Source organism: Panthera tigris, chromosome C1, assembly GCF_018350195.1.
Source record: "Panthera tigris isolate Pti1 chromosome C1, P.tigris_Pti1_mat1.1, whole genome shotgun sequence".
In the NCBI taxonomy this organism is placed as follows: domain Eukaryota; kingdom Metazoa; phylum Chordata; class Mammalia; order Carnivora; family Felidae; genus Panthera; species Panthera tigris.
Window position 1 is genome coordinate 171,648,105 of NC_056667.1, and position 15,550 is coordinate 171,663,654.

The 15,550-nt window shown below is 33.0% G+C and overlaps 1 long non-coding RNA gene across 1 annotated transcript in view; it reads right to left on the reverse strand.

Moving 5' to 3' along the window:
* Positions 1-255: 255 nt before the first annotated feature.
* The window catches only part of LOC122240975, a 30,487-nt gene continuing 15,192 nt past the window's right edge, over positions 256-15,550 (reverse strand). Inside the window, exon 3 of the long non-coding RNA XR_006220844.1 lies at positions 256-803. This is a non-coding gene — a long non-coding RNA (uncharacterized LOC122240975). The remainder of the gene's footprint in view (positions 804-15,550) is intronic.

Sequence of the window (15,550 nt, forward strand, 5' to 3'; positions counted from 1 at the left end):
CTGACATTTGATGTTGGCAGTCATTTTAACTGTAGACAATCGGTGGATGTGTGGTAGATCTCACTGGAAATTACATTTATGACTAATCATGTTTATTTGTGCTGCTTTGAATCTGCTACAGGTAGGTATGCATGATTTCAGAGTCAGCCAGAGATTTTATCAGAATTTATACAAATATGGAGCTCCCATCTCTGTATTTTCATATCTAATATTTCTACTGGATTTTCTTTCATTTTTCTATTTTCTGCTAATACTTCCTATATTTTCTCTCATTATAAGTATATTTTCCTTTACTTCAATGAACATAGTCAAAATAATTATTTTAAAATCTTGATCTGACAATGGCAGCATCCAAGTTAATTAGCATTTACCATTTGTTGATAGTTTTTTTCTTTGATACCAGATCATATTTTCCTGACTATTGAAGAATTTGAGTTTGTCCTAAGCATTATGAATAGTACATTGGGTACATTCTAGATTCTGTTATGTTGCTTCAAAGCTTGTTTGATTTAAATTGCTGACTCATGCCTGCAGTGAATGGCAACTTAGATTTCTGTTCAGTTTGTTAATCTTTGATTGCAAGCTGCTTTCAGTTTGACCTTCATGTACCTTGTTCAGGGATCATTCAGTGACATGGACTGAAAATGATCAGGAGTTTTCTCCTGGCTTTCTTCTTTCTGGAGACACCTTTCCCACTTTCCAGCAGCTCTGGTTTCCCGGGGCTCCTTCATTTGGTTCCTCCAGCTTGAAAGATTTCACATTTCTCTATTAAATTTTGGAATCTGGTGCTTCCGCTTCTGTAACTATAGTGGAAATTATTCCAGTTTGTTTAATTCTTCTAAGTTCTGTCCCCCAGTCCCTAGACCCCACTAAAAAAAAAAGTACCAATTTTTTAAGCTATAGAGTCCTAAGGTAGTATTTTGTTTTCCCCCAAAGTTACTAATAATTTATCTGTGGGAGGACTAGTGCTCATTCCACCAAGCCAAACAAATCCTGGCTTACTATGTAGAAATTACTTTCAGTGTCAGAAGAACACCCTGACATTTAAAGTGTCACATCACAAATATCAGCTAATTACTAAAGGGACTAAGCTATCTAAGAATATTTTTGTGGACCTTTTTATTTTTCTTAATTTTTTATTGGTTTTTGAGAGAGAGAGAGAGAGAGAGAGAGAGAGAGAGAGAGAGAGAGAGAGAGAGATGGAGCACAAGTAGGTGAGGGAAAGAGAGAATGGGAGATAGAATCCAAAGCAGGCTCCAGACTCTGAGCTGTCAGCACAGAGACTGATTCCAGGCTCAAACTCATCCACAGCGAGGTCATGGGCTGAGTCAACTGTTTAACCAACTGAGCCACCCAGGCATTCCATGGACCTTTTCATTTAAACTATATTACTGAACCAGAATCAAATGAAATCATGTGTTTGAAATAAGCAACCATTCTATCTGTTCAATTACTTCAGTAGTACCTTTCATTTCTATGATGGTTATAAATGTTTAGACAAGTATGACATTAAAAAAAAAGGATATATGATGCAGGTAAAGGAACTGGAAAAAATGAATATTAATGTATGTCTACATTCTACTAAGTACTTTGTTAGAGAAAGGAACCCTAAATTTCTGGTCTTGCCTAAGCTTAACCCAGCTACTAAATTTTTTCCACATGGCTCTGATAGCAAAACTTCAGATTTTAACTATGCAAATTTGACTGAAGCAGTTTAAATACAAAAAAATGAGGAACACCTGGGTGGCTCAGTCAGTTAAGTGTCCAACTCATTTAAAAATTTTTTTTAACATTTATTTATTTTTCAGAGACAGAGCATGAGTGGGATAGGGGCAGAGAGAGAGGGAGACACAGAACCTGAAGCAGGCTCCAGGCTCTGAGCTGTCAACACAGAGCCCGATGTGGGGCTCGAATTCATGAACCATGAGATCAACACCTGAGCAGAAGTCAGACACTTAACCAACTCAGCCACCCAGGCATCCCCTTGAGCATCCAACTCTAGATTTCAGCTCAGGTCATGATCTAACAGTTCACTGGATGGAGCCCCGTTTCGGGCTCCATGCTGACAGTGCAGATCCTGCTTGGGATTCTCTCTCTCCCTATCTCTCAGCCTCTCCCCATCTTGTGCATTCTCTCTCTCTCTCGCTCTCTCAAAAAAATAAACCAAAAAAATGGAATCTCTTTACTATATAATTGTCAAGTTTAAAAGTTGTCATAGTAATTTAGTATGTTTTAATAGAAGTAAGTTTGAACTTTATGTTATAATTCTGGAGACAGAATGGAAGAAAAAATGAGTTGATAAAATAAGTAAACATATAGAATAATGTCCACATGTAAAATAAAAAATTTAGAAAGATAGCATTTTCTTCATTTGTACATAATATGGCACCAAGAATAAATATGCCTTAAATTTTACTCAGGTTAATATTTGATGAACCTTTGTCTAACATGCTGATTAAAATCAATTTCAAGTGACAATTTCTCTTTCTTTTCATTTTCATATCAAATGGATTTTATATCTTATGAATTAGTAAAAGGACATCTACTCCAGATTTTAGAAATAATGTACTGAAATATTATTTAACTTAAATAATAAATGAATCTTAGACTCCCTGTGATTATTTTATAAGTGTACCACTTTTGTTGATTTTGCAATAAACTGAACTTAAAAATGCAATTAGTCTTTTGAGTTACTCCATTAGTATTTTAATACATTAAAAATCACACTATAGTTAATAACAGACTGAAAAAAAAGTCTTTCTGTTTAGTGAAATCCAATTATTCTTTGTGCTTCAGTCTACTTTCATAAAGCCTTTCCCATATCCTCACTTCTGATGACATCATGACACATCATTCACTTGGAATTAATCATGTGTAATCTTGTGACCTCACTTTCATTTGTGGCATTATTTCTATTTTTCACAGTTATGTCCTATTTCCCTAAATGAACTTAATCTCAGGGAGATTACATTGTACTTCAAGCCATTTCTATATAAAGACACACAAAATTACATGCATAATCTATTGATTATATATAAAAATGAAAGATATTGGAAGAAAAATTGAAATCTATCATGAAAACATGAAATGTCTACTCTTTTTTGAACTTGATAGAAGATTTAACAGGAATCTTACATTTCCGAAGATACAGCTAGCAAGATCATTCTATAATTCCTGCAACTGAATTTAACTAAATATATATATATATTTTATTCTGTCATTCTAAAATTTTATTGTGTATACAGTTTAGGTTGTTAGGGTTTTGTTTTTTTAAAATAAACTTGACATGTTACATTTTGTAAATTTAAGGTATATAGCATGTTACTTTAACACATTTATACATTATATGATTACCATTGAAGCAGTATTTATCACATTACATCACTATAGTACAATGTTATTGTCTATACCCATACTGTGCATTAGATCTCTATGGTTTGTACCCTTAAACAACATCAATTTTATTCCCTCACACTCCATCCCTTAGTAACCATCATCTTACTCTGTATTTTTTTTACAAGTTTGACTTTTTTAGATTCCACATATAAATGATACCATACAGTACTTGTCTTTATATGCCTCACTTATTTTACTTAGCATAATGTCCTCAACATCCATCCATATCACCACAGATGATAGATTTCCTTGTTTATCTATGGTTGAATAATATTCCATTGTATATATGTATGTGTGTATGTATAGCACACCTTCTTGATCCATGCATCCATCAATGAACATTTAGGTTGAGCTTAATTTGTTCCTCTTTTTCTAGCTCTTTGAGGTATAAAGTTAGGTTATTTTGTTTGATATCTTTCTAATTTCTCAATATGTGCAAAAATTACTATAAAATTCCTTCTCAGGACTGTTTTTGCTGCATGCCAGAAAATTTGATAATCAGTCGTATTTTCATTTTCATTTTTCAAGATAATTTTTTATTTCCACTTTGATTTCTTCTCTGATCCATTAATTGTTTAGAAGTATGCTGTTGAGTTTCCACAGATTTGAAGATATATTCACTTTCCTCTTATTGATTTCTAATTTCATGCCACTTTGGTCAGAGAAAATAGCTAGTATGATTTCAATTTTCTTAAATTTGCTAAAATTAGTTTTGTAGCCTAATATATATGAGGATCTATCCTGGAGTACATTCCATGTGCATTGGAGAAGAATGTGTATTTTGTTGTTGTACAAAATGTTCTATATATGTCTTCTAAGTCCATTTGTTCTCAAATGTTGTTCAATTCCAAGATTTACTTGTTAATTTTCTGTCTGGACAATCTATTCACTGCTGATAGTGGTACTGGAATTCCCTATTATTAATATATTGTCTATTTATCAGTTAAGATCTGTTAGTATTTGCTTAATATATATCAGTGCTTGGATGGTGGGGAGTGTATATACAGTTGACCCTTGAACAACATAGGTTCGAACTGTGTGGGTCCACTTATATATGGATTTTTTAAAATAAATATAATACAGTAATGTAAATGAATTTTCTCTTCCTTGTGATTTTCTTAATAACGTTTTATTTTTTGTAGTTTACTTTATTGTAGGAATATAGTATATAAAATATATAACATACAAAACATGTTAATCAATATTTTATGTTATTTGTAAGGCTTCTGGTCAACAATAGGCTATTTATAGTTAAGTTTTAGGGAAGTCAAAAGATGTACATAGATTTCCTACTACATGGGGGGGGGGTTGGTTCCCCTAACCCCCACACTGTTTAAGGGTCAGCTGTATTTATGACTGTTATATCTTGATGTTTTGACCCTTTTATCATTATATAATGACCTTTTTGTCTCTTGTTAACATTTTTGGCTTGAAGTCTATTTTGTCTGATATATATATACATGATATACATGATATATATATATACATATATCATATATATATATAGCTGCACCTGCTTCCTAACATGTGTTTGGAGTATCATCTTCTACCCCTTCACTTTGAATCTGTTTCTGGAGCTGACGCAAAGTAGTAATAGAGTAGGGTCTTATTTTTTTTAATCCATCCAGCCACTCTGTGGCTTTTGGTTGGTGAGTTCAATCCATTCACATTTAGGGTGATTACTGATATATAAGAACTTGCCATTGCCATTTTGTTTTCTGGTTGTCTGTATCTCCATTGTTTCTTTCTCTTTGTGTTTCTGTTTATTGAGGTTGGTGATTTTCTGTGATGATTTTCTCAGTTTTCCCTTTTTTGTATATTTTGTTTTTTTTTTTCTAGATTTTTGTTTTGTGGTTACCATGAGGTTTGTATAAAATGCCTCATGGATAAAATAGTATTTTTTCTGATGATCACAATTTGTCTTTATTTGCCTCTACAGGTTCCATCATTTTCCTTCTATCCTTTTATATTTTTATTGTCACAAATGTATCCTTTTAATTCTGTGAGTTTGTTACCAATTGTAGGAGCTATGTTTGTTTTTAATGCTTTTCTTCTTTTAACATTTATGCTATAATTAAATGTTTAACACCCTATTCCAAATTAGAGCTACACTTTTCTATTTCTGTTTACTTATCACCTTACTCAAAATTGTGTGTACTTTTGTCATTTTGTTTCAGGTAGAAGAGCTCCTTTCAACATTTTTTGTCAGGCAGATCTACTGGTGGTAAACTCCCTCAGCTTTTGTTTGCCTGGGAAAGACTTTATTTCATACCTAACAGATAATTTTGTTGGATAGAATATTCTTGGCTGGAAATTTTTATCTTTCAATACTTTGAATATGTCATTCCACTCTCTCTTAGCCTATAGAGTTTCTGCTGAGAAATCTGCTGGTTTAATGGGGGTTCCTTTGTAGGTTACTTTCTATTTTTCCCTGGCTGTCTTTGAAATTATTTTTTTTTAATCATTGACTTTTAACAGCTTAATTATAATGTGTCTTGAAGAGGGTCTTTTTGTACTAAGATAGTAAAGTGATCTATTAGCTTCATGGACTTGCATGGTTAATTCTTTCCCCAGGTTTGGGAAGTTCTCAGCTATTAGTTCTTTGAATAATCTTTCTGCCTCCTTCTCCTTCTTCTGGTATACCACTATTATTTCTATGGTGGCTTTCCTAATGGAATCTGATACTTCTTGTAAGGTCGTTTCACTTATTTTAAATCTTAGTTTGCTCTCCTCTTCTACCTGAGTCATTTCCAGACTCTTATCTTCCAAATCACTTATTTTTTCCCCATCTAATCTGCTCTAGTTCCAATGCTTTCTACTGCATTCTTCATTTCATCTCTTGAGTTCTTCAGCTCCAAAATTTATTTGATTCTTTTTTAAAAATTTTCATCTCTTTGGTAAAGTACTCTTTCACTTGGTTAATTTTGTTCTTGAGTTCATTGAATTGTCTTTCTGAGTTTTCCTGTAGCTCACTGAATTTCTTCACAACATCTATTTGAATTCTGTCAGATCCCAATCTTCTGTGACTTTGAATCTGGTTGCTGGAGAATTGTCATTTTCTTTTTGTAATACTGCATTATTGGATTTTTCACGGCACTTGATGAGATGTGCCTCTGTCAGTGATTTCTTATGTAAGTAAAGTTTTGTTTACTTTGATTTTAATAGTTCTACAGGTTCAGAATTAGAGGCCTTGCTTTTATATTCCAGCAGGTGACACTCTAGCACAAGTTTTTGGCTTCTCTTACCTGAGTTGGTATTGTGGCTATATTTGGGAGTGTGCACTTTCCATTCTCCACTTCCTCTGCAAGAAGGGCCACTGGCACCAAGGTCACTGATTGTGCTCCTGAGGTCTCCAGTGCTTGTCAACGTTAGGGTAGCCAGAGTTGTGGGCATTGCTTCTCCTGCCAGGGTTATAGTCTCTACTGCTGCTCCTGGAACTACTGGGCTCACAGGCACCAGCGCTTCTACTGCTTCCCTGGCTCCGCTAGATCCATGATGTCTAATCCACTCACCTTCAGATATACAGATATATGGATCTTTCTGGAATCTTGGTGTGCTGTGCACACCTTTGTTAGAAACCTTTGTTAGATTATGGGTATCCTACTGGTTGTAAATCTGAAGGGGAGAGACAAAGGGAATGACTTATGCAGCCATGATGCTGATGTCCCTGCCAAAATATCTATTCTAATAATGGTTAAAACACACACACACACACACACACACACACACACACACATATATACATATATATATATATATATATATATATATATATATATATGTTTAAAGAACAACTAAATCTACATACCTATTATTCATAATTTGTCTCCTCAATCAAGTATCAAAATTTCAAGACTAGTATAATAAATCATTGAAATATTTTTGTATTTAAAGGTCTCATGTTCAAAATATGTGGAAACTAATTTTTAAGTGACTTTGATTATTTCTTTTGTTATTTAGTTACCAGCATAAATTTAACATTGAAAAAGAAATTTAGAGATCTCATAGCTGGGCATCTCAGAAAATTTCTCTTTAAAAAACAAAGTAAATCAAAACATAATGATTTAGATATAAAGTTCTATCTGCTACCAGCTTGAGTATTGCAAAAACATTTGTTCTCTAAAAGTATCAGGAACCATTCTAAGAAAAATGGCTTATTCTTTTGATATTAAATGAAAACCTTTTTTAATCATAACAATGACCCTGCTTAAATCAGGTTCCTACATGGGTTCTTTAAGAAAGTGTTACTGATAAATATAAATGGAGTGTTCTAAATAGGATTTTGCATGGCCATAGTCACTAAGTATTTGCAAGTATTTATATATTGTACAGATTAAAGCAGCAGTTTTTCTTAGAGAACATGAAATTTCTTTGATCTAACTTTGATCAAACTTCTTAGAAGTGTAAAATGTACTTCAAATAATCAATTTTTTATGAAAATATCTACTATATATCTATACATATATATTTTTTCTTTATATATATATATACATTTTCTTTTCTCATATATATATATGTATATATATATATTATGTAAGGCAAGATTTGCCCTCATATTTAGCACATTTATAACTATGCCATATGTAGAATCAAACATAATTGCATAACATATATGGAGAGCTGTACTCTTAAGCCCATGGAAGAATCTTGTTGCTAGTATGTAAAAAATAGCACATTAAATTCTGAATTATATAGTACTAAATATATATTACTTGCTTATGTTAAGTTGATAGATGTTCATTAAAACTTAAATATTATAAAATAGAAATGTTTTTATACTATAAAAACTTTCACAGACATTAAGTTTTAATGAAAAGATTATTGGAATTACTCTTCACTGAAGCTCATATCTTCTCTTCCTCCCATATTTCCATTCTCAATAATTTGTTTAAGCCACAAATTTTGATGTCGTCTTGACTTTTTTTCCTTGTCTACCCTTATACTAATCAAATAAATCACTAACGTTCTATATTCTACTTTCTTAATATTTCTAGAATCTATACTTTTTCTCCATTATGAAGACAATAGTCAACTAAGCCCAGGATCTCTAGCTTGGTTTACTTCAACAGCTTATGAACTTAGCTACCTATCTCTTGTAAATGAACTCTTGTAATTCACTCTCTGTACTGCATTCCTTCACTCATTCATTGAACTAATATTTATTTAACCACCTACTATGGAACAATGCACTGTTCTATGTGTGACTAACCTTTCTAAAACTCAGAATTAATCATATTATCTTCCTTAAAACTCTTCAATGAATTCACTTACTTCTATGAAATCTAATCATTGTGAATTCCTTGTATATCCTCATTTCTTTGCTTTCTGTCAATACTGGTCTATTGCAAATGTTTAGATGTCTTCTCTGGCTAAGATCTTCCTTTCCCCCAGTGCTTTGTTAAGACTCTTATATATCCCCATGTAGTATTCATGAAGAGCACTCATTATTTAGTAAGTGCCTCGCTAAAATGTCTCATCTCTTAAAAAACATGCTCCTTGATAATAAAGAATGTACCTTAGTATTCATTATATGTAGACTATTCAGCAAGATTTGGAAATATCAGAATCTCAATAAGTAATTACTGGCTAAACAAAGTCCTGCTCATATGCTAAGTTTACTTTTCCACCAATTATGTCAAACATTTTAATCTTAAATACAATATTAAAAGTATATACCGAAATGCTTATTAGACAAATTTCCAGTCTCTCTCTCTCTTTTTTTTTTTTTTTTTTTTTCCCCTAGAGTATGGACCACTCAGGAAGGATAATAAGCCAAGTGGTATACAAACCTCACAAGAAAAGTAAAGAAAAATTCTTGTGACTGGCAGAATCCTCACTATTTGGGTATGACCTAAGAAGTCATATATATTGTGGTAACATGTTATGAGAGCTCACACTTCAACACTCCTATCAATAGTGGTTTTATAGCAGAGAAACCTGAAAATACCACCTTTGCCCAGTTACCTAAGTTAAGAGCACAAGTAGTAGGATAAACTAACTTCATCATCTCCTGAAAAGATATACTGGGAAGAATGCAGTGCAGTATCTGTGGTAGTCCAGTCAAATATGCTTAACCTGAATCTAATCCCAAGAAAATATTATACAAAAACAAAATGAGGAAAATTCTTCAAAATAACAGGCATCAGCCTAAAATTATATCAAGAACTCAAAAGAGAAGTAAAGACTAAGGAACTCTTCCATATTGAGGGAGTTGAAGTAGACATGACTTCTTTAACACATGATCCCAGATCCTGGGATCCTGGATTAGAACTTATTTGTTTGTTTATTTTACAATAATTGGTGTCATTGGACAGTTGATGAAATTTGAATGAGATATTTGGATTAGAAGGCACTGTTAGTGTTAAATTTCTGATTTTGATCAGTGTACTACATTTATACAGAGAATGCCCTTCTCTTTCAGTAATTATATGCTGAAATGTTTAGCAATAATAGAACATCATGCTTTCAAATTGCTATCAATTGATTGAGAAAAATCTAATGGGAGTGTATGTCTGGGAACTTGTAGGTCTGTGCAGAAAGAGAGAAAGAGAGAACAAATGTAGTAAATGAGTAATACTAGAAATAACTGAGGAATCTGGAGGGGCACCTGGATGGCTCAGTCGGTTAAGTGTCTGACTTTGGCTCAGGTCATGATCTCAAGTTCCATGAGTTCAAGCCCCGCATAGGGCTCTGTGCTGACAGCTCAGAGCTTGGAGCCTCTCTTGGATTCTGTGTCTCCTTCTCTCTCTGCCCCTCCCCTGTTCACACTCTGTCTCTCTCATTCTTAAAAATAAATCAACATAAAAAAAATTGGGGAATCTGGAATTTCTTGTAGGATTAATATTATTTCAAAATTTAAAAAAGTATAAATAACATCAGAGAAATGAAAAAAGAACTTAACAAGTGGAGAGCTATAGTCCATTAATATCCTTAAATGGAAAGCTGTTCCTGGAGTGGAAGACTCAATGCAATAATGTATCTATTTTCTTGAACTTGATCTATAGTTTCAATGCAATTCCAATAAAAATTATAGTACATTTTATTTTTGTAGATATTTACAAGCTAATTATAAAACTTATATGTAAATGCAAAGGGCTAATATATCTAAGATTGTTTTGAAGAAGAAAAACATATCTAGAGGTTATACCATACCACATAAATCTACAGTAATTGAGAGAGTGTGGTAAAGGTGCAAGGATAGGCAAATAGCTCAATAAAACAGATAAGCAACACATTGATGCATATTTCATCACCTGATTTATGCCAAAGTGCCTCCGCACAAAAAAGAGAAAAGGTGGTTTTTTCAATAAATGGCATTGGGTCAGTTGGAATCTATATGAAAAATGAGTGTTTACCCCCACCATACACAAACATCAATTCTAGGTAGATTATAGACATAAATTTGAAAGTTAAAATAAAGCTTTTAGAAGCTAACATAGGAAAATATCTTCAAGACTCTAGGATAGGCAATAATCTCTGAATAAATATATAAGAAGCAAAATATTAAAGGAAAGAAGGATAAATTAGATGTCAAAAACTAAGAGACTTTATCAAAAGACACCATCAGAAAGTTAAAATCAGGCTACAGGTGACAGAAGATATTTGCAATACATGGAAACAAGAAATAACATATTCAGTTACATGGAGAACTGCTACAAATCAATAATTAAAGTGGTGCCTGAGTGGCTCAGTCAGTTAAGCGTCCGACTTTTGATTTCAGCTCAGGTCATAATCTCATGGTTCATGGTATCAAACCCTGTGTTGGGCTCTGCACTGGGTCTGGAGCCTGCCTAGTATTCTCTCTCCTTCTCCCTTTGTCCCTCCCATGCTCACTCGCTCTCTCGCTCTCTCTCTCAAAAACAAAATAATAATAATAATAATAATAATAATGATAATTAAAAAGGCAGTTAGCAAGAAGTCAAAAAACCTGAACACTTCACAAAAGAGGATACACAAATGGCCAATAGCATATGAAGAAAGGTGCAACATCATTAATCATCACAGAAATGAAAATTAGATACCCCTTCACCATCTACCAGAGGGCGAAAGTAAAATAACAACAACAACAACAACAACAACAGATTAGGCCAATTTTGGGTGAGGATGTGGGGAAGTAGAACTTTTTATGCTACTGGTAGGAGTGCAAGTTAGAAATCCACCTTGGAAAATAGTTTGCAGTATTTACTAAAGCTGAAAATATTCACGCTATTGCTGATCTATTCCATACCAGAAATATATTATGTGTATCAAAGAGAATGTACACGAATTTTTATGGCATCATTATTTGTAATATCTCTAAACTGGAAAGAATTCAAATGCCCATCAATAATGAAATGGAAAAACACAGTTTGCTATATACATACAGTGAAATATCATTCAATGAATGACTCCTATATGCAACAACAGGGATGAATCGCACAGGCATAATAAGGAATAAAATCAGCCAAGCACAAATGATTCATACTGTTACACTCCACTTATATAATATACAAAACGTTTAAATTTCATCAATAGTGACTGATATCAGAATATTTTGCTTGGAGACATCATTGATAGTCTTCTGGTGTACTGATAACGTTCCACATCTTGATCTAGGTGACAGTTACACAGGTGAGTTCATTTTGTAAAACTCAAAGACATATGCCTAATATTTGTGTATTTTACTGAGTATGCATTTGTGCATTTATAGAGTATGCGTCAATAGAAAACACTAAATGAACGATAAGAAATCAAGCCCTAGCTCATGCACAGTTTGGTCAGCTTCACTGCAATTGGTAGCTCAGCAAAGATTAATAGCACTAAACCACCATAAATATTCTATTTATTTTATTAAGTTAAAGAAGCTGTTATAATACTTTTGAAAACAAGTATCAAATACAAATTGATGGCACTATGTGATGCTCAACATTTAACTAAGAAAACGTTTTTTTCTAATTTTATACCTAATAGTTTTAAGATTGCATTCTTCATACCTTCAAAGATTACCTTCAAAGAAAGATTGCAACTTGGACTGACTTTTCTACCCAAGATAGAAACACAAATATAGAAGAAAACACTGGGAAGGAATTATTAACATAGTGTCATATTAAAGTTCTGATCACTTATTATTTGACTGTTTATATTTCATTTTATTTTAAGCACATACAGCATCCTCTGTTGTAGAAATAAGAAGGCAAAATGCTTATTTGATCAAATATAAAGAAAACATTACTGTGCTAGATTATCTCTTGGGTACTTGTCTCTATCATACATTTCAGTAAGGATAAGAATTACTACTTCTGGAATCTTCCCTGTGTGGCTCTAGGTTAAAATTTGCTAATGAAAGTAATCTGTGTGAGATATGGAAGGCAGAAGTGAAGCAAAAGACATTATTTTCAGAGATCAGTCATGGTGCTTTAATCAGAGCAACTCTGCAGATGACTTTACAGGCTCACACTGTCCACTGTGGCAGATTTTGCAGAACTCTCCATGAACTCCCTCTTCATGTCCCCATCTTTTGGCTAAATATATCTCATTATTGGACTTCCCTTTGAATACTAGTTTTTCTTCCTGCTCCAGTGTGTTAGGCTGAAGTTGTTAGTTATTGTTCCACTGATCTGGAGCATTCCAGATGTTCATACTAGCTCTTCCTGCTTTTGTGTCAGCTCTAATTCTTTTTATTAAACCCCTCACTCCCATAAAATTTTAATGACTCAGTTTTGCCTACTGAGAAGTCACTTTGATATTTCACATATTGAAGTTTTCTAACTTTACTGCCACATTCATGTATTTTTTAATTAAAAAAAAGAACAAGATAACTTATTGACAGATTATTTAAGTGCTTCAAAATAACTTAAAAAGATAAAATTCACAAAAATAAGTACAATGTATGAATGTTAGCAGGGAAAGAATATTTTCTATACTGTATATGCCAACTTTAGATTTCATTAGTATCCACACTTAATAATGTAACAATCTTCCTACTTCTAAAAGTGAGTGGCTTCCTTTATTGATCTAACTGTCTTTGCAAACTTCACCAGGTAGTTAACAAACTTGAATTATTTGCCACAAGAACGATTATTTTTTTTTAATTCTTGTACTTTATCAAGGCTATAGGAATATTTTCAATAGTTTGGGTTTTGAAATATATTCCACGAAGCATAATAGCTGTAGATATTAAGATACTGCAATGTTAGATATTAAGATACTGCAATGTAAGATACTGCAATGTTAGTTCTAGCATTTGTCATGTTAGAACAATGTCAGTTAACAAAGGTCAAAAAGTATCCTTATTTATGATTAGCTTCAAATAAAGTAGGAATTTAAGTGTACTATCTAAGTATCTTTTGACAACCAGGTATTCAGAGGTAAAGAGTTTCCTCCTTAGTAATAATACAGTCTCCAAATAAATGATGACAATTACTGTCTTTCAAGTAATTTCTGATAAAATTTGATAAAACTCATAGAAAACTGCATTATTTGAGTTAAAAAAATAATGAGGAAAGTGAAAGTTGCTCAAAAAAAAAAAACTGAATAGCATTTGAATCTTAGGGACACAGGTAGGCATTATATATTCAAATTCTCACAATATTATTGTTTCCATAGAAGGAAGAGGAAAAAAACTATATAGAGGAGAAGAGGAGGAAAATAACATTTATTGAGGGCTATCTATAAACCTTTGCAGAGCTCCTTTTCATATGCTATTTCGTCTTCTTAATATCACAATTATTTAAAATAGACACTAGTATTATTATTATTTCCATTTTATAAATTAAAGAACTGAGATTCATAGTTCATTAAGGGTGGGTAGAGTAAAGATGAATTTAAGACTGCCTTGTATAAGTCTGTTAGGATTTTTTTTTTATTAGTGTGACATAGTAAATTATTTTTATGTGCATACTAATACAGCAGAACACTGGAGTGAGGGGCACCTAGGTGGCTCAGTCAGTTTGGCATGTGACTCTTGATATAGGCTCAGGTCATGATCTCATGGTTGGTGGGATCAAGACTGGAGTCAGCAGCTTGGGATTCTCTCTCTCCTTCTCTCTCTGCTCCTCACCTACTTGCTCATGCACTCTCTCTCTCAAAATAAATAAATAAACTTAAAAAAAAAAAAGAGCCCTGAGGTGAGGTAGGAATTATTCTCTAATTCTGTAAACTTGAGTAAGTTACTAACCCTGAGATGACACAAAGGATTCCATTTTAAAATCAGACTTACATGATTCAGAGATCTCATCCAGGATAAAGCTTTCCTAATAATTTCAAGAATACAATCAATTAAGAAGCACAGAAAATCAAGGGAGGGGTCTTGAATCCTGTTTGTATTCACCCTCTGGTCCTTTATTTGTAAACTATATACATTATATAATGTATTTTTTTCAATTTTTTAATGTTTATCTATTTTTGAGAGAAAAACATAGCACGAGTGGGGGAAGGGCAGAGAGCAAGAGGGAGACAGAATCTGAAGAAGGCTCCAGGCTCTGAGCTGTTAGTACACAGCGGGAGGCAGGGCTTGAACTCAAGCACCGGGATTTCATGACCTGAGCTGAACTTGGATGCTTATCCAACTGAGCCACCCTGGTGCCCCTATGTTATGTATTTTTATGTATTATATATAAGTATATAAAATATATATAATATACTATGCCTATATACATCATATATATGATTCTATATCTAATTTATAAATATCATACTGATATATGGTATACATCTACACCAAATAGAATACATATTAAATATATATGTAGGTGTATATGTATATTTATCAGAGTAATAGATGAGACAATTAAATAAGATGTGCAGGTCACCCCACATCAGTTAGCATTTAGGGTCTGGTAATCTTCATTTTACTCCTAGAAAGTTACATACTTTGTGACATTTTTCAAGGATCCATAACACATAAATCCATAGATACTACATATGTTTACCATATACAATCTAAACCAGGGACATCCTGCTTAGAGAATTCCATACATAAGAACTCTTTTCTAAGTGAATACTATCAATTTAATCTTCAGGAAGCCAGTTGTTAGCATGCTTCAAATAAGCTTTTATGAAATCACCCGTCCTATTCTCTCCCAGAAGCACCCTCCACCTCTACCCTGCTATGGGAAAGAAATGAATAGCAGGTTTGCTGCTTTTGTAAGGATCCAATGAGTTAATTCATGTAAAT